The following is an 18,997-nucleotide window of genomic DNA, read 5'->3' on the forward strand; positions in this document are numbered from 1 at the left end:
ATTTTGAGTTGGTCCAATCCACTTCCGCCCACAACTTGACAGCGTGAAAATGTGCCTCCGATGTCTCCGATTATCGTCTGCTCATCATCCATGCTGCTGAGCTGTGTACGTTAAAACATCGAAGTATTTGCTGCGTGTGTCTTCTAAAAACTAACAGTTTTAATCGATATTAATATGTAAGCTGGTTATTTTGTTTATGATATCTATAAATAAGGTATAAGGGGTAATTATATACATTCTGTGGATCTTTTTTCATGAGTTTATTGTAGTTTGTAGACTGTTTTTTCTTAGGCCCTTCCTTGGCTAGCCTAAAATAAAGGCCGGCCTGCCAAATTATCCCATCCTTGCCGTACGTGTTGTTGCAGCTTAGGCCTAGCCTTAGCCTTAGATTTCCTAGGCATAGGCAATGGAAAGATGGTGTGTGGATTCAGTATTATATATTGAATTAATAATATACAGGTCCTAGGCTAGGCCTACTAGCCTAATAGTGTGTGTTTTTAAAGTTTTCTTGGCTTTTTTTAGGATGACACATGATGGATGTGGCACTGGCAGTGTGACGTTCGAGTGGACACGATGGATGGCAAGATGATGCAGTAAAGGCCAAGATAAGACGGTGTTGGCTTTCTATTTCTAACATCAGAACATTATTGGTAAGTCTAGGCCTAGCCTAGTGAATTTAACAGGTACAAATAAACAAATTTTAGTCAGAATGCAGTGGCAAAATGTGTACTGGCAAACACTTTTTAATCTTTGTGACATCTTTTTGTTGTTTGTTTTTCTTGACTTAGTAGCCTAGGCCTAGCCCTAGGTAGGCTAATCTAGCTAAGACTGAGAAGACATTGTTGTTTGGAACACCAGCACACACTATGCCAAAATGGACATGTTCTGTAGGGCTAGGCTGTGAGGAAAGCATGAAAAAATTATTGGTAAGTCTAGTAAATTATAGCAGGGTACAAAATAATATTTCTAAATGTACAAACGATATTAAAAGAACTTTTTAATTACCACCATTCCATATGTCGGCAAGTGCCTACCATTAAAAATATTGTTTATTTTTTCCCTGTTAAATGTTCATAATGTATATAAATTATTATCTTCATTTTTGTATCATTCACAGTAGGAAATTTTTTAAACATCTTAACAGTCTAACTAGGAGGCAGTTTGGCATGTTAGCACACTAGGTGGAGATGATGGTAAATGCAGCATGGTGACACCTGCAAGGCAGAAGTCTTAACTGCAAGTTGATGATTTATAGCAATATAAACAATGGTGAGGTTTTTTTTAATTAAGGTTAATCGATCGGTTGGTAACCGAGGTTGCATCAGATGAGAAATTTGTCCAAACTGCGTCAACAAACCGCTCTTGATTTTACGTCGCATCGGTTTCTATAACATGTAGGCCTAGGCGCAACACTGCTAAAAAGTCCAAACATGTTGGCTTCCTCCTAGGCCTAGGTGTCACTTAGGTTGCAATATTGTTGCCTCAACAGCTACCCAAGAAATGTGAATGCGGTATTAAGCTTGATAGTGCGGGTGAGTCTAACTAATTTATCATAATTTACCATTTATTTTATATAGAGACACATGAATACTGTATTTGTAACTTAACATGAATTGACGAAGACAAGATGAAGATGGCTACTACTACTAGATGCTACTCAAGTTTCACCTGCTGGAAATACAGGTATTTAAAATATTCAACTTGTTTCTGATTATAAACAAAATAAATAAAAGAACCAATCGTACTTTAATTATTGGTGGTCAGGTTTGAAATCTATATTTTTTGACACCCAGACAATCCAAAAGAGGAGGCAATACAAGTAAAACATCTTGCCTATGGCGACGCAAACAACATGTCATTTATCTTTCAATAAGGTTAATATTTTTTGTCTTTTTTATTTCAGCTGATTGGAGATGGACAGCTTTATCTTTTTTTATTTCATTTTTTAAGCCATCATAAATTATAAATAAAATAGATAAATAATTGAAATAAATTATCAAATTTTAAATACAACTGTAAATTAACACAACTCCTCACTAGCAATGAACAAAGTAAGTGTAATTTTAAAATAATTTTGGAAGTTCACAAATTTTTACAAATAAATTTCAAATTTTTTGTTCATCACCCACTCTAGAGGGGGTAGTTGATACCATGATTGTTTGCAGTTTAAATTTCTCTATTTTTCTTTTACATTGTATCAAATTAGACATTCATTTCAGATCACATTTAATACAGTAATTAGTTTAATTTAAGGATTTGTTTTTGCTGGTGAGGTTGTTTTTCTTCTTGTTTAAGGTGTATTAGCAAATCCTCATTAGCAATGAACAAAATAAGTGTCAAAATTTAAAATGTTCTTTTGAAAAAAAAAAATGTTTTCAAATTTCCTAAAAAAAAACAAAAAAACTAAGTTTGCATTAATTTCATAGGGGTTCGCTTGTCTCGGAATGTCAAGTGTAATCCCTGATACCGTGATTGTTTTTATTTTACATTTTTCTCTACTTTTGGTTTTCATGGTATTAAAATAAATCAACATTAATACAAATTTCATAGGGGTTCACTTGTCGCGGATTGTCAAGTGCAATCACTGATACCATGATTGATTTTATTTTACGTTTGTCTTCATTTTTGTTTTAAATGGTATTAAAATAAAATCAAAGTTTAAAATATTAAACTTTATAGCAAACAATTGCTAACAAATTTGACCTAAGTAATTTATTTAAATATAAAGATTTGTTTTTGCTGATGAGGTTCTTTTTTTCTCTTGGGTGCAATTGTAATTCAGAACCCAACATTAGCAATGATCAAACTAAGTGGAATTCTATGCCAGGTTTTACCAATTTATTTGCTTAAATTTCATAAAATATAACCTCAAATTTATTTCTCTCGGAATGCATTCACTTCTGAGACTTTTCAGATATCATTTATGTTTAACTATTTTTGTTTTAAATGAATATCGTTACAATAAATTTATTGCGAAATATATATAAATCAAACTATATAAAAAACTAATGGGAAAATTATGTTTGCTAATTGGGTTCTGTTTACTCTTGCTTTGGTCCTTCTGGTGCAATGTTTAGAGTTCAATTATGTACACTCATTAGCAATGAACAAAATAACTAATTGTAAGTGTATAATCATTTCTAGAATTTTTTTTTTTAAATGATAGGCCATTTATACTTTTAGCAACTTATTAAAATATAAATTCAAATTTACTTTCTATGGACCCCTCAGGATGTATTCACTTCTGTGTGTGGCTAATCCATGATACCATTATTATTTAAATTTACTTTCTATGGACCCCTCAGGATGTATTCACTTCTGTGTGTGGCTAATCCATGATACCATTATTATTTAAATTTTCTCTATTTTTTTTTCACATTTACATGGTATCAAAAGATATAATCAATTGAAATCAGCACTTTAAAATATTTGATTAGAAAATTTTAAAAATTTGACTTGAAATTGATTTAATTAGGTATTTGTTTTTGCTGATGAGTTTTTTTTTCTTCTTTGTACAACTTTTACAATTACCGTACTGGCTTGAATAAGCTGCCGTTTGAACGATGGTGCGCACTTTGCATTAATATTTTTATTGTAACTGGCCTGTTTAGGTAAGCGCACTCTTTTAATCATTGCATTGGGAAAATGTGCCAAATTAAATTGCGCCTTTGTTAGACTTTGGTTTTAACTGATTTTTGCCCATGGGTTCCTTACAAAAATGTACAGTAATCTTAACAATTATGTGTCGTCCGATAAATAATATCTATTCCCAAAAGTTTTCTGTAAAATTGTCGCAAGTGCTATATAAATTCTGCGTAATGAGAGTCAGTACGGTGTATAACTTGCATATAAAATGTGTTGTAGTCATGGAGGGGGGAAGGGGTAGGTTGGTTTCTGCATCTATGTTAATTAATTAAGTATACATAGTTTTTAACCATGTTTGTTGATCACTTGGAATTGACAAGAACCAATGGAAGGGTACCACACATACTGATGACGTTGAACAGAGAGCTGCTGCAGGTGATGTCATACTGTACAGACGTTTAAATGGTATGTATGCAATGTTCAATCTTCATTTCAATTATAATTTGTGAATGTGCAACTAGAATCAAACATTGGATATGCACAGCAAGATGATTATGTTACCTTAAATAGTATCTGTAAAACTAATATATTACAGTACATCCAAGCAGGGAGGTCTTATTTTTATACCTTCCTGAACCAAGCTTGATTTACTAAGCAATGTAGACAAGCCCAACACTCCTGTTTGATACTCATTCAGACAGGGTAGAATAAATGGACATGAAATGCTTTTAAAACAACCAAACACTTGAATAACTGATTATACTATTGTGAATTATTGTATCTTTTTAGGTACGCATGTCTACCAATCAAAGTAGACTTGTTGAGGAGCATTTCAATGAGAGACTTGCATCGGCCAGCAATTTTAAGATCAACAAACATTTATATTTAATTGCTATTTTAATTTTGTAATTGTTAAGTGAAGTGGAATTAAGACTCAAAGGTTTTTTTTTTTTTTAATTTAAATTAAATTACTGTTGTGATTTCTTAAAATTTTGAATGAAAACTTGCAATTTGGTTTCCAAATATTTACTATTTCTTTTTATAATGTATCATTTTTATAATCTAGTTGATGCATTTAAAAACTACATATGAAATGGAAGTCTAAATTTTGTTTTAGCAACTCCCATTTTTGTTACATAACATATAACATACTACTTAAATACTTTAAAACTGTTTTTTTTTATACCAAATTGTGTTTCTAATCACACTTAAAATTTCAAACATAGTTTTACTTAATATAGGTTGGATGTCCTCGTAATTCTATAAAATTAAATTCCACTTCACTTTGTAATTTTATATTATTATATATTTATAGTTTAATGTATTTAGTTTCAGATTTTTTCTAAACTCTAAACATTGTAAAAAAAAATGCACCTCTCTGCACACCCCCTGTGTGCCCCACTACACCGATGGGTGTCGGCCTGCTTGGCTGCATGGTGGATGCTTCCTTGGGTCGTGTTCGTTGCTCCTGCTAATTGGTGAGTTTGTTTTGAGATTTTCTATGGAGTTTTTTGATACTTGTTTCATGTTCTATGTAAACTACATTTTGACCAAATGCTTGTGAGAGTCCTTTACAGTCCTTTGTGGTGTTGGCATTGTGGCGGTGGCACCATCATCAGTGTATGGGTTTTGAAACTAGACAAATCAGGAGTAAATAACTTAATAAACTGGTTTCAGTATGTCTTCAGGTTCTATTTCCAATTTAAATAATTTAATAACTCAAAAGACATTGCGTGCATGTACCGAAAAATGTTTGAACTTTTGGTGGTTAGACAAACTCTGTGTGATACATTCCTCTTCGATCTGGCTAAGTAAGCAGGCAGGAAGTTATACGATACTATTCTCAAAGTGTGCTTGATATATTTATCCCCAAGATATGGTACCAATTTAATTAAATACAATCATATAATTTAGCTATATTTCTGTCTTTAAATTTAAAGTTCATACCAACAATTCACACATTACACACAATACAAAAATATAAAAATATAACAATTTGCAACAAAAAAATGCTTATTATAGATTAGAGGTGTTGACTGTTAGTAACTATAATGTAAGAATTAAAATTTCTGATAGATAAAATTTAAAACTTAGCTGCCTGTAAGGGGAAATTTAAAACTTAGCTGCCTGTAAGGGGCAATTTAAAACTTAGCTGCATGTAAGGGGCAATTTAAAACTTAGCTGCCTGTAAGGGGCAATTTAAAACTTAGCTGCCTGTAAGGGGCAATTTAAAACTTAGGTGCCTCTAAGGGGAAATTTAAAACTTAGCTGCCTGTAAGGGGAAATTAAAACTTAGGTGCCTCTAAGGGGAAATTTAAAACTTAGCTGCCTGTAAGGGGAAATTAAAACTTAGGTGCCTGTAAGGGGAAATTTAAAACTTAGGTGCCTGTAAGGGGCAATTTAAAGCTTAGGTGCCTCTAAGGGGAAATTTAAAACTTAGCTGCCTGTAAGGGGAAATTAAAACTTAGGTGCCTGTAAGGGGAAATTTAAAACTTAGCTGCCTGTAAGGGGCAATTTAAAACTTATGTGCCTCTAAGGGGAAATTTAAAACTTAGCTGCCTGTAAGGGGAAATTAAAACTTAGGTGCCTGTAAAGGGAAATTTAAAACTTAGGTGCCTGTTAGAGGCAATTTAAAACTTTGCTTCATGTAAGGGCCAATTTAAAACTTAGGTGCCTGTAAGGGCAAATTTAAAACTTAGCTGCCTGTTAGAGGCAATTTAAAACTTTGCTTCATGTAAGGGCCAATTTAAAACTTAGCTGCCTGTAAGGGGAAATTAAAACTTAGGTGCCTGTAAGGGGAAATTTAAAACTTAGGTGCCTGTAAGGGGCAATTTAAAACTTAGGTGCCTCTAAGGGGAAATTTAAAACTTAGCTGCCTGTAAGGGGAAATTAAAACTTAGGTGCCTGTAAGGGGAAATTTAAAACTTAGCTGCCTGTAAGGGGCAATTTAAAACTTAGGTGCCTCTAAGGGGAAATTTAAAACTTAGCTGCCTGTAAGGGGAAATTAAAACTTAGGTGCCTGTAAAGGGAAATTTAAAACTTAGGTGCCTGTTAGAAGCAATTTAAAACTTTGCTTCATGTAAGGGCCAATTTAAAACTTAGGTGCCTGTAAGGGCAAATTTAAAACTTAGCTGCCTGTTAGAGGCAATTTAAAACTTTGCTTCATGTAAGGGCCAATTTAAAACTTAGCTGGCTGTAAGGGGCAATTTAAAACTTATCTGCCTGTAAGGGGCAATTTAAAACTTATCTGCCTGTAAGGGGAAATTAAAACTTAGGTGCCTGTAAGGGGAAATTTAAAACTTAGGTGCCTTTAATTAAGGGGAAATTAAAAATGTTGCTGCCTGTAAGGGGCAATTTAAAACTTAGCTGCCTGTAAAAGGCAATTTAAAACTTAGCTGCCTGTAAGGGGCAATTTAAAACTTAGGTGCCGCTAAGGGGCAATTTAAAACTTAGCTGCCTGTAAGGGGAAATTGAAACTTAGGTGCCTGTAAGGGGAAATTTAAAACTTAGGTGCCTGTTAGAGGCAATTTAAAACTTTGCTTCATGTAAGGGCCAATTTAAAACTTAGGTACCTGTAAGGGGAAATTTAAAACTTAGCTGCCTGTTAGAGGCAATTTAAAACTTTGCTTCATGTAAGGGTCAATTTAAAACTTAGGTGCCTGTTAGAGGCAATTTAAAACTTAGCTGCCTGTAAAGGGAAATTTAAAACTTAGCTGCCTGTAAGGGGCAATTTAAAACTTAGCTGCCTACAGGGGAAAATTTAAAACTTTGCTGCCTGTAAGAGGAAATTTAAAACTTAGTCGCCAGTGAGTGGTGAATTTAAAACTTAGCTGCCTGTAAGGGGCTATTTAAGTTTATCTCTTATCTTTATAAATTAAACTAAAACTATTACCTTAATTCTTTATAACTATCATTTGTCTAGTAGATTTTCTGACAATTTACTCTTGGAAATTTCTATTCCAACAATTAAGTATTGTTAAATTAGTTTATTAAATTTTATTAATTTTTTTGTTGCAAAGATAAGAAAAAAACAATTTCATAAAATTAATATATAAATTAAAGAAAAAGAGAAGTCATTATTAATGTAATTAAACATTTAAATATAAATAATTTATTGAGTATTTTGTAAAACATCATTCATCATTCAAATGTATTTTCTACCAAAACAAACAATAATAATAAATTCTGTAGCTAGAAATAGTTTTAAAAATTAATTATTTATTTAGAAATAAATTAAATACACACTTTGCTCTGCTTTAATTTAAATAGAAGTTTTAAATTAGGATAAGCCAGGTGATATGCAATAGGCAGATAAATATAAACTTAACTGAGTAATGTAATTTATATATCCAATTTAATTGGCAATTTAAACAAACTGAATGTGTTTACTAGTTCAATTTAATATATAAATTTAGATGTATTTGTTCTAAAGCTCTGTCTACACTATCAAACTTTATGTGACAAAAAAATGTGATGTGCCCATATATGGACATGATTATGTCATATCACTTCCATATTTGGGCATACCACTACCATATTTCGGCACATTTTGTCAAACTAGTTTGATAGTGTAGACAGAGCATAATATATTTGATTTTTACATTCCATTTACTGGAACACTAGTCGTAGTTATAGGTCCTGCTGTTGTGTATAGCTGCCATAGGCCTAGTATGTTCATACTTACAATTTAATCCTCTTTGTGTACTATAACTTAAATAATTAAATATTGTAATAAAAGGTAAAATATAAATGATACAATAAATATTTTAGAGTATTTTTACAAGTTAGGTAAATCCAGATTGGTTATATTTCATAGATTATATAATTTTTTTAATGTAAATGTAACAATAGCCATTTTACTTATTTAATAATAATATTAATATTTACTAATAATATAAATAGTTTTAAAACTGAACTTTGTCATAAGTATACACAATTTTATTTACATTCCACTTAAAAGTATGTGTCTTTGTAAAGCATAAATATAAAGGTATTTTTATAATTTAATCATTTAAACTTTGTAGTTGTGTACAAATTGAGGTATATATAATTGCATTGCAGTTAAAATTAACTAAATAGTTTGTTTAGGTTGAGTTTATATTGTCACACACAGTGAACACAACATAGACACTTAGTTACTACAAACATTAAGAATTGAAAAATTAAACAAACTAAACTTACAATAAAATAAAAAATGGCTTCTCTTAATTTAAGATAGGAATAGTTGGTACCATATCTGAAGGGTAATGAGTCGGGCAGTATAACAATTACACTGCTGTCCTGAAAACAAAGTCGTTGGGTTTGGTATTACCAGAGAGTTAACCTTATTAAATTATTTAATCCAAATTTATGTACTGCACAATTTGTATTCTTGAGCTAATATAGGTATCAAAATTATTGTCTAATTTTCTGACACCAGTTTGGCTTTATTTTCCACAACAAAAGAATGGGTGCGTTTGTGTCGTGCGAAGCTATGACGAGGTTCGTTCAACATAAATGCGTCTAGTTTGATGTTTTGGGAATTTAGTCTTTAGGACCTCTTGAACTGTAAATATTAATATGCAATGTAACCTTCTTTTTATATTTAAAATAATAATATAGTTGAATGTATATCAAAACTGGTCAAATTTCTTTATTATTCATATTTATTTTTTTAATATCAAAATCATCATGTTTGTAAAATATAATTTTAATATCCAAATTTTAATATAAACATTATATTCAACTATTAATTCCCATGCTCAAATAGCATATAACTCCACTCCTGAGAACGTCCGGTGTGCCCAGGGCGATTCCCTCATGTGTCAGCGTCCCTGCATTGGAGTATTGGGTTCTCACTTGTGTTTGGTCTTTCTGTAGTTTACATTGAACTTTAATCATGTCGATTGAAACTTGTGTCTTTGACTTTCTAGATGTCTTGGAGCATTCTTGCTGCTTGGCGATTGTGGCTGACATGACTTGGGTGACATATTCACTGTGTAGTTGAGTGGGTTAAGCCATTGGCGTAGTGGGGCACATAGCGGGGTGTTGCAGAGAGGTTCATTTTTTTTTTACTCGAACAAATAAACACCAACACGCAACGTATAGTTGTTTGTCTTTTATTAAGTGGCTGACCTCCAACCGCAAGAGGGCGCTCTTCACCTTTCCAAAACGCCCTCTATACTGTAGCCAGTAGTTTGAAGGGCGCCCTCGTCAAAAAAAAATTGGCGTAGAGAGGTCCTTTACAGAGGCCATTTTAGCCAGATGAGGAGGGCGCTTTCCACGCAAACTGCAATATAGAGGGCGCACTAGGAATAAAGACGCCCTCTATATCGTAGCCAGCCGTTAGAAGGGCGCCCTCACTAAATAAAAAAATTGGCGTAGGAGTCCCAAAAGAGGCCATTTTAACCAGAAGAGGGCGCTCTCCATGCAAACAATATAGAGGGCGCACTAGGAATAAAAACGCCCTCATAATAAATTAAAAAAAATTGGTGTAGGGTTTTTTGCAAAGCCATTTTTACCAAATGAGGGCGCCCTCTTTACCAATCACAATAGAGGACGCACTTGTTATAGAACGCCCTCAGTTTACACAAACGATAGTACCACTTTTTTTTAAAGATCAAATGAGGGCGCTTTTTAAACTAGTAGTATAGAGGGCGTCCAGTGGAAGAAAAAGTAATCAATCCACATACCTGTATCCTTAGCCTTCTTTCTGGCTGCCAGTACACTAACTTTTTTTAAACTTACCTTTACAAATACGCCTATCACTCTACCGTAATTAATAACAATATGCCTACCACTAACTTTAACTAAATCCTAGGAATATCTTAAAATATATTGCTAACAAAATCAAACAGTTTTAATAGATTATTTAGAAAATAATAAAATGTGAAATCAGATAAAATAAAGCATGGAGGTATGAATAAAATATATGATATGCCTACCAGACTAATTAAAATACAGCATAGAAAATAATAAATGTGAAATCATATGATAAATAAAGTATATATATGCCTACCAGACTAGTAAAAATACAATCATAATGAACAATTTTGAAAAATAAATGCAAAATTGATGCAATGCTGAAATTCTTATGCCTATAACTAAAGATATATATGCCTATACTATAACTTAAATAAAGTGAAAAAATAGATACAACACAGGGATCAACTTTATTGAGGTTGGGACTATATTACAAATATAATGACACTTGAACTGAGCAGCTGGATCGCGGATGATAATAATGGATATATATATATAGTATATAATATTCAGTGAAAATCCCTGTACTAAAGTACAGGGATTTTTAACTGTTATATCAGCCAAAGAAATTATCTATATTCTGGTACGTGCAGCCTAGCAACAGTTTTTATACATAATCGTGAAAATGTATTTTTCACTTCAAAGGATATGAAATTGTTTTCAGTTTCCATTTCTGTTTCAACTGAAAGATATAAAAAAATAATAATTTAGTGAAATATTAGATAATTTTGAGGATTTAGTTTTTTCTGCTATTTTTGCTTTTTTCACACCTAATTTCAATTTAGTGTACAGCAATAAAGTATTTAAAGTATAGCCATGCTTGCATCACCAGATGTTTTATATAAATTGTATGTAAATTAGAACTTTGCATACTTGAGCAAATTGTTAGTTCATTGGCATGTGTGGCTTGTTGTGCAAGGACACAGCATGCATGGAAACCTGCATTGAGAGAGGCTAAGTTACTAAGCCTGGAGCGGACTCAAGCCTGTACTGAGGGGCTTACTAAGTCTAGTGCTGACTGAAGTCTAGGCTTACTTAGAAGCTTGTCTGCAGTTTATTCCAGCAATGAGACATACAGAAGGTGAGCCAAAATAAGAAATGTAGTATAGCTAGTTTACACAGCTTTGTAATTCCATGAATATTTATTGTAAATTGTATATTTTATTAGGTTATATGCATGATATGCATATAACCTCTTGATTCTGTCAAAATCTTTATTTATTTATTTATTTATTTATTCTTTCCTTAGCACTATTTTGTCCGTGCATTATCTTGGCATCAGTTTAATCTAGCTAAGTCAAGTTTTCAGAGTATATTCCTTATGGCCAGGAATCGATGTGGTTATTTTTTCACGATGCGCAATCAAAAATTACGCGGTCTACGCGCGATTTTACGAAATCACGTTTGTAATCCTATCTTCACAAGCATGAATCACAATTAAACAAAATTTGGTACTCATAAATTTCAGGTCATATTTCATCATATGGCAATACAATTACGTGCGTAGCGCATATAACGCTTGCGTACGCGCGCTTAAAATGTTCAAAATTGTCAAAATTTATTTTCGGTGAAATTAGAGTACGTTTCAGGCAATTTTAAGCGTTTAAAAAATTGCCATGAGTGCGCAGATTTTTGCACGTGCACTGCGCGTTCAAACGTTAATGCGCACTCTTTTTACCCGATTTCTGTTTTACAATCTTTCTTTAATAATATCATCATATTTGATTTAGGTTTCAACTCGAAATTGCGTTATACGAGCACGTCAAAAGTGACTGGCTACGCACGTATAAGTTAACAAAATGGTGAAAATAATATGCTAAATTTTAAAATTAATATATATCGTCAGAATGCAGGGGAACACCTATTTTTTATTTCATTTTCTTGAAGTGTATGTATCATATGTATGATTTATTATCAAATTAAGAGAACAAAAGTTGATTAAGTCGTCATTAATTGCATATTAAATTTAAAAAAAATAATTTCGACAATCAAACAAATTATGACATTTTCTTAGGCCAAAATAACAAACTTAACATTAACTTTCTTCCTTCAAAAATTCATATATTAAAGTTAAAAGTATGTAGTTTGACAGTGCATCATTTGTATACATTTTAAAGATGTCATCATAGTATAAAATTATAATTCATTTCGGTATGTAATAATCTATTTGCATCAAAGTGGTTACTGCATAGTAAATACACGGAGGAATTTTTCTATAACTTTTAGTCAGTTGTGTACGGCTCGATGGACTGTGCTCGTGTCTATGGCATTCAAGGTACCGAGATCGAGTCTCACCTTGGGAAACGGAATAAGATTTTTTTTTTATTATCCGTATTGTTTGTTCAAATTTATTTCTTAGTGTATAGATTATACACATGATTTATAATGAAATCTAGATAAAAATTAACTTATGTCTTTATTATTATGTAACAACAAATGTGGTTTATGACATTATACGCATATGGATCTTTGATCGAATTGTGATACCGGCTATGGTGTTCGCGTTAGCAAGGTCCTATCATATATTATAAATAATTAAAGATTCTGAGAAAATCAATCAATCAATATATCTTTAAAAAATCAATTATCTTTATTTAAATCAATGCATATAACCTATAATTCGTCATAGTGACAATTAAATCTAGTTACCTTTTATTACTATTGGATTAGATAATCTTTTAAAAGCTTTTTTTTCCAAACAATTTTGGTAATGAATAAGGTGGGGTTTTTGTGTTGAAATTTGGGAAGTAAGATTTTATGATATAAATCAAGCACATGCTGTGCTAACATCATGCTATTTGAATATTGTTCATTTTATGAAACTTCTTTAGTAATTTAGTGATTCTGGTTAATTGTGAAAAACTGCTCATAACACAAAGGCAATTTGTGTCAAGCACACAAAGCGATATGGGGCCAGGTTTTCTGACCAATTTTATAATGGACAATTTGGTGTCCAGCATATTATTATTATAATATACTGCACTGTACTGAATTATCCATTTCTTGTAAAGTGTAGGACTAAATTTATATTGCCCTAAATTTCAGTCAAAATTACTGGAATTCTAGTTCATTTAAAAAAAATAAATAATAGAATTGTCATTCAATTCTCTCTGCGACTGTATTTTGAACTGAAAACCAATGAACTTTAAATTACCTTTGATGTTTATCTGCAACAACTAATTTAGTTGTGTTATCATCTATTCTTCAGTTGGTTACAAGAGTTTCTGCAAAATATAAGGAAAAAATAAATTTAAAATTATAGTTATATAATATTGTTTACCAAATTACTTAAATCTGTGAATCTGTAAGACGGTATTCACATTAAATTGTCAATTTGAAATCCTATACTTGCAAACTCACACACATAATGCGCGAGTCTCGCACGACATACACATATTCAATTTATTTTGTTTCTCATTGGCCACTAAAAAAGGTGGAAGGTTGTGGAATGTTTCAAAAACCGGCTTGGTCGTCACTAGCAGAAATCAATTTTAAAAACCACCCTCCATTCCCTAAAATTTACTCAGTCAGACCCTTCAAGTATTTTATAAAAAAAAACATAATTTGTTATCTGTAGATTACATAATACAATTATGATCTCACTACACCAGTACATATTATGGGCGGCCATTAGGGCCAAAATAGACAAACGTTGCCGTACGAACAATTCCGCTCCCGTAAGGCAAACTAATGGCGTTAAAGACATAATTCCTCGAGTGACAAACAAATATTGCCGTACGGACACACAAACACATTGCCATATGAACAAATTGCCGTATGGTTAAATTGGCGTAAAGACAAACATTGGCGTACAGTCTAACTAAATATAAACGTTGAGGGCAGCATAGTAATTTAAAACCACATGACTGAAACCACTCTGTTGTGTGTCCAGTCCTGATGGGGAATAAAAACATAATCATGGAAGGCTTGTGTTAAGCTAGCTAACAATATAGGCCAGCCGACAATAAGCCAGCCCACTTTTATTTTTTCCAGCCAACAATAACTATGAAACACCGTTTGTGTATTTTTTACATTTTCAGTGTTACTTATGGTTTTTATGGTATTACTATTAGAAATGAAATATTTGTGAGAAAACGGCGGATTGCTCCTGGGAGTCACTTGGTGGGATTATACTAGGGTACCTCTTTAGTAAAAGTTAGAGTAGGCCTATGACCGCTGGTCCCGTTTACTCAGCCCTCATCTTTTAAATCTGAGTGTAACTCAATTACGATTTTTAATATTATAGTGAAATTTGATACTGTATTTGTGAGAAAACGGCGGATTGCTCCTGGGAGTTACTTGGTGGGATTATACTAGGGTACCTCCTTAGTCGTCCAGTATAAGTTAGCGTAGGACCGCTGGTCCCGTTTACTCAGCATTTATCTTTTGAATTTTATACTGTATTTGTGAGAAAACGGCGGATTTAAAAGATGAGGGCTGAGTAAACGGGACCAGTGGTCATACTCTAACTTTCACTGGACGACTAAGGAGGTACCCTAGTACAATCCCACCAAGTAACTCCCAGGAGCAATCCGCCGTTTTCTCACAAATACAGTATCCAATTTCACTATAATATTAAAAATCGTAATTGAGTTACACTCAGATTTTTAAAAGATAAATGCTGAGTAAACGGGAACACTACAGCGATCAAAGGCCTACTCTAACTTATACTGGACGACTAAGGGTACCTTAGTATAATCCCACCAAGTGACTCCCAGGAGCAATCCGCCGTTTTCTCACAAATATTTAATTTCTAATACCATAAAAACCATAAGTAACACTGAAAATGTAAAAAATACACAAACGGTGTTTCATAGTTATTGTTGGCTGGAAAAAATAAAAGTGGGCTGGCTTATTGTCGGCTGGCCTATATTGTTGGCTAGCAAAACACAAGCCTTCCATGATTATGTTTTTATTCCCCATCAGGACTGGACACACAGAGTGGTTTCAGTCACATGGTTTTAAATTACTATGCTGCCCTCAACGTTTATATTTAGTTAGACTGTACGCCAATTTTTGTCCGTACGCCAATTTTTGTCCTTTCGGCAATTTTTGTCCTTGCGCCAATTTAACCATACGGCAATTTGTTCATATGGCAATGTGTTTGTGTGTCCGTACGGCAATATTTGTTTGTCTTACGGGAGCGGAATTGTTCGTACGGCAACGTTTGTCTATTTTGGCCCTAATGGCCGCCCATATATATATCCTTTTAATAATCAAAATCAAACAATATTATTAAATAAAAATACACTTAAACCTACCTACGCATAAAAATTTAGGCTAGGCCTAGAGGCCTAATAAATGCCAAATTATCACTTCTCTCAGTCAGGTGTAGGATCTTTAGTAGTACGTAACTTGCCATGCCTGAAAATATAGGTAAAGGTAAAAAAAACAGACTGGTTAAAATTGTCAATGTCAATGATTTAATGAAGCATTATAAATTTAACAGAGTCATCGTATTCGATTTAGACTTTCACCGTTGAGTACAGTTTTTCCGTTGAGTACTTCTTTAACGGAGTATTTTGAGCGTTGAGATTGTTCTTAACAAAAAAGCTTTCGTTGTCAACGTTTCTATTCGAATGACTTTCTGTTGAGCACAAATTTACAATTCGAATACAAAAAGTACTCAACGAATCTTTATGCACTTGTCAATTGTATGACCCACTATACGAGCCCCGGGAGAGGTGCGTCATGGGTGCGTCATTTACAAATAATTACTGACGCAGGGGTGCGTCAAAAAACCTAGATGGTACGTCACATCAATGAACAAGGTGTGTCAATGTCCGTCACTTTACCACCCACCATATCATAAACAACATGGTCACAGTGCGCCAAAATGGGTGCGTCATGGTCACCTAAAGGTAAGTCACCTTTTTGACGCACGGGTGCGTCATGGTATTCAAAAGTCGGACAAATGACGCACCTCTCCTGGGGGTCGTATAGTGGGTCATACAATTGACAAGTGCATTACGTTGACAACGAAAGTTCCAATCGAATACGACAATTGTTAATAATTTTAAGACAACTTTGACCTAGGCTAGGCTATGTGCATACAGAACCCTCCTCATAAATAAATAAAATATGGTTATTTTCTATCAATTTTATTATAATACCTACCAAGCAGCAGTCTTGAAATCATGTTTTTGTGGGATTCAAAACTTAGGCCTGGCCTATAGGCTACTAATGGTTAACTGAAACGCCATGGATGGGAGTAGCCAAACAGGGCTAACTAACTAAGGACGTAGGCTACTTCAGACAGGTACTGGTGTGGTGGTGACGACGTGTGCATCAATCGAAATTGGAATTGGACCTTATTAGAGAAAAGCACCTAATTTATTCTAATTAAACAAAGTCTACAATATGTCACAATCATTTTGTAACTTTAAAAGATTTATATTTTTTTTATAGATGTGCCTTATCTAATCAGCAGGCCTAAATACTTACCTTTATTATCTTTTTTGATGGTGGAAAAGCAGCTGTGGAAAAGTTTGTTTGCAGGAGGCGAGAGGGGGAGAGGAGAGAGAGAGAGAGAGAGGAGAAAAATCAGCGCAGACGATCGACAATACCGTGATCTGATTGGTCAAGAGTCAGCGAGAAACTTCGGATCTGCTCGGATCATCGATCGGATCCGATTTTTCTGAATACGCAAGCGCAGTACGTAATATAATTTTACTTCATTGTTAGAAAGGCTATTTTGGTTATAAATAGGTCTAACTGTGGTTATACTGTTTTTTTATTAAAAATAAAACGCTCAACATCCTCCAAAAGTAATTTTTTGTCTGATCTGGTGGTATGACAAAAAATCCATGTTGATGGCGCACTTTTTTGTTTATAAACGCGACAACTGACGCGTGAACTGACTAGACTAAGCTAACTTGGCGCGAATTTAGAAAAATAAATACTGTACTGCATGCAACTGATGTTATTTATTACAGAAAGTTATTTTATAAACAAATTAGGTTACACTGTTAACATTTGTTATGCAGTTTTCATAATTATTTACTCTACTCTATCTAGTAGGCTAGGCCTACTATTATATTATTAACATAATACTAATACTGATGATGATGATAGAGTAACTAGCCAGCCTCTTACCTAGCTACTACTAGTAGTAGGCTAGCTACTAGGCCTAGGCCTAGTAGGGCCAGGCCCTCCTAGGGGCCTAGGCTAGTTACTCTAGGCTAGTAGGCTAGTTACTCTAGGCTAGGCCTACTACTCTAGCCGGCTAGCTAGGACCTATTAGGGCCTAGCTCCAAGGCCAGAGAGAGAGGAGGCCTAGGCCTAGGCCTATATTACTAATTAGTCCTACTAGATAGCCTAGATTATTTATAAATAGGATAGGTCTAATAGTAAAGGCCTCTATTCTAACCCATCAGACCAGGGAGGGATAGAGGGTAGTACTGTATGTGTAGTAGTAGCTAGGCTAGGCCTAGCCTAGCTAGTCTTCTTCTCTATATCTAGAGGCAAACTATTGTAGTTAGACTAGGCTATATGAATAATTAATACTGTATAATGATACAAGGCTGTACAGTGTAGTCTACTAGCTACTGAAGAATGTAAATTAAACATAAAATAATACATAACAGTAGGCCTAGAACTTCATAATAGTCTCAATACAATGGTAATATGGTAGAGTACAATATCTGAGATATAAGAGTTTAGGTTCGAATTTAAGACTGTTTTAATTCTTGCTGTTTGATATACAGTAATAATATTCATAATATTTATTTTAAAAAAACAAATGGAGATTGCTTGGAAAGATTTGTATTAAACAATTTTTTTACAGCCTTTAAAACGAAATCATGATGCCCAGAATGTCGTAGAGACTTTACGTACCAAACCCAGGACAGGTTAGTCAATGTGTCATCTTATAGTATTGTGTTTTCATAGTACTGTATCTGTTAGATAGATACAGTAGAAGGGAGACAAATAAATAATTCTGTGTAGCCAAATAATACCATGAAGCCAGTACCCAAATGAAAAAGTTTTTTAACAAGAGTAATATTATAAAAGGAAAAATATGTTATTATGCAAGTTTTTTCTTTGAAAGTCAAAAAAAGAGTTGAAATTATTACAATTTAAGAAGTGTAATTAGCAAAAAAATGTACCCCTTATCCCATACCCTTTCCCAACAAAGTGCCTCTTGCTATGTTTTCATAGTAATATTATTACGTTTTGGGAAAATTGTTGTCTAAAGATATGTAGTGTGTAAAGGCCACACAGACAATAATAATATAGAATATATAATAAAAATATAGAATCTATGTTATTCCTTAAATGACTACAATGAGGAACGGTCGGTTTTCGCTCAAGATAGATTCAGAGTCTACATTGGACAAACTACAGTACGTGGCCTTTAACCTATGTTTTATTTCATTTAAGTTTTGTACCATGTTTTAGTGCAGCAACAAGATCTTTAAAAAAAGAACCGTAACCTTTTCTTTCATTACTTTTAGGTGCTGGTGTTTTGGTTCTAAACAATTTAATTTATGTTGTCGGTGGTTACGATGGTAACAGTCTTCTGTGAAATATTACAATCCACGGACCGACTCGTGGAACCTTGTTGCAAAGATGATGTCACCGCGTTGTTATGTAGGCGCTGTTACAATCACGGAATACGGTACGCCGTATCGGGGTAAGAAGAATTTTATTTCTATTTATTTTTTATATT

The 18,997-nt window shown here is 33.3% G+C and overlaps 3 long non-coding RNA genes across 3 annotated transcripts; 2 read left to right on the plus strand and 1 right to left on the minus strand.

Moving 5' to 3' along the window:
* The first annotated feature begins 826 nt into the window (after window positions 1-826).
* On the plus strand, window positions 827-1,918 carry LOC140058685 (uncharacterized). Its single transcript, XR_011847036.1, has 4 exons — window positions 827-926; window positions 1,118-1,269; window positions 1,578-1,683; window positions 1,904-1,918. It is a non-coding gene; the product is annotated as an uncharacterized lncRNA (long non-coding RNA).
* A 2,920-nt stretch (window positions 1,919-4,838) lies between these two features.
* LOC140058847 (uncharacterized) lies at window positions 4,839-9,665 on the plus strand. Its single transcript, XR_011847066.1, has 2 exons — window positions 4,839-6,600; window positions 6,775-9,665. It is a non-coding gene; the product is annotated as an uncharacterized lncRNA (long non-coding RNA).
* Window positions 9,666-9,740: 75 nt separating this feature from the next.
* Window positions 9,741-16,855, minus strand: LOC140058846 (uncharacterized). The gene is made up of 4 exons (XR_011847065.1): window positions 16,771-16,855; window positions 15,588-15,690; window positions 13,481-13,550; window positions 9,741-11,008 (listed from the first exon to the last, which is right to left on the minus strand). It is a non-coding gene; the product is annotated as an uncharacterized lncRNA (long non-coding RNA).
* Window positions 16,856-18,997: the final 2,142 nt, after the last annotated feature.

This window comes from Antedon mediterranea, chromosome 9 (genome assembly GCF_964355755.1).
Source record: "Antedon mediterranea chromosome 9, ecAntMedi1.1, whole genome shotgun sequence".
Taxonomy (NCBI): Eukaryota; Metazoa; Echinodermata; class Crinoidea; order Comatulida; family Antedonidae; genus Antedon; species Antedon mediterranea.